This window comes from Carassius carassius, chromosome 18 (assembly GCF_963082965.1).
Source record: "Carassius carassius chromosome 18, fCarCar2.1, whole genome shotgun sequence".
Classification (NCBI taxonomy): Eukaryota; Metazoa; Chordata; class Actinopteri; order Cypriniformes; family Cyprinidae; genus Carassius; species Carassius carassius.
In genome coordinates this window covers 4765235-4767045 of record NC_081772.1, presented here as the reverse complement: position 1 = coordinate 4767045, position 1811 = coordinate 4765235, and positions in this window count along the sequence as shown.

Sequence of the window (1811 nt, the reverse complement as noted above, 5' to 3'; positions counted from 1 at the left end):
AAATTTTATTCAGTTTATGAAGACACTGTAAATGTAATTGTGTATGTGTGTGTGTGTGTGTGTGTGTGTGTGTATATATATAAAGTAATTTTACAGTACCACTGTATTTAGTAATTGCTAGTTTTATTGTAAATTTTTACTAAATTTAATACAGACTTGCTTTCCGCTCCGTGATATCTTTATATAGATTATACATAATACATATAATATCTATAGATCTTTGTTACCGTAGTGTGTCAAATCAACATACCAATTCCAACAGCACAATTAGCGCAACACTTTGCAGTAGGATATACAGGTTGTTTTTCACCATTAATGAGAATGTTTGCAGTGGTTCACCCTGCAGGCTCTGTCTGTCTGTGAAGCACATGATATCCTTTTATGAAAAGAACTTTTTATTCTGCATATTACCTGGGGAGGAACATAAAAATACAGCTCTGGAGAAAAATTTTGAGACCATTACAAAATAATCAGTTTCTCTGTTTTTACTATTTTTATCATATAGGTATGTGTTTGAGTAAAACAATTTTCTATAAACATTATTCTATAAACTATTGACAACATTTCTCCCAATTTCAAAATAAGATTTGTCATTTAGTGCATTAATTTCCAGAAAATTACAACTGGTCAAAATAACAGACCTTGAATAATGCAAAGAAAACAACTTCATATTCATTCGGCTTTGTTTGATGGCTTGTGGCCATCCATCTTCCTCTAGATCGCATTCCAAAGGTTTTCAGTGGGGTTCAGTTCTTGAGATTGGGCTGGCCATGACAGGTTCTCGATCTGGTGGTTCTCCATCCACACCTTGATTGTCCTGCTGGAAAAACCTATCCTCAAGCAGAAGGAAGCTAGTTTTCTTCCAGGACAACCTTGTACATGGCTTGATTCATGTACCCTTCACAAAGATGAATGTGCCCCATTCCAGCCTTGCTGAAGCACCCCCAGATCATTACTGATTCTCCAATTTCACAGTGGGTGCGAGACACTGTGACTTGTAGGCCTCTCCAGGTCTCCATCAAACCATTAGACGTCCAGGTGTTGGGTAAAGCTGAAAATTGGACTCATCAGAGACGGTTCAATCCTTATGGCCTCAGATTCCAGTTGAACACATATAATCAATAAAGTTGTTAAACGCAGTGAAATGTCCCAGTTGGATCACTGCTTGTCCTATCAGATCAAGTTTTACTATGTAAATATACTCACTGCACTGGAAAATGTTCATCCAATTTCTTTCCCAATAAACAGTACATCATGGAATATTGTTGTTGTTGTTTTTCCTGATATAAAAACAATTCATTGGCAATTAAAAAAGAGCAATGCTGTCTGGTTTATTTAGACAGGATTTCAGCCACAGATAAAGTTGATACTGTGTTTGTGTTCAGTGGAATCGTGTGAAGTCTACAAGACAGACTTCTATTAGAGTTCCTCAAAACAGAGCTTACAGAGAAAACAGCTTGAATTTAGCCACTTTTTGACAGCAAGAAGAAAGTATGAAGACTTTAAGCTCAAAGCTTACAAGTGACAATATATATGTTCTAGGTCTATTGAAAGAAATTGTTAAATAAACCAAGCTGCTATTAACCAGCAATATCACAAAATATCAAACATTACCAATGTTGTGACTTTTCATGCCAAAAATGTTACTTCCTATTGAAAAAATAAACTATTTAATGAACTGTTTTTGCTAGGATTGTACAGAAGACTTACTGGATGGAAAGTAATAGAAGCCCCTAAATTGGGTTACAAAACTGATTATTTATTTTTTCTTCACTAATGAAAAATAACTTTATTTATTTGGTTTGAAGCAT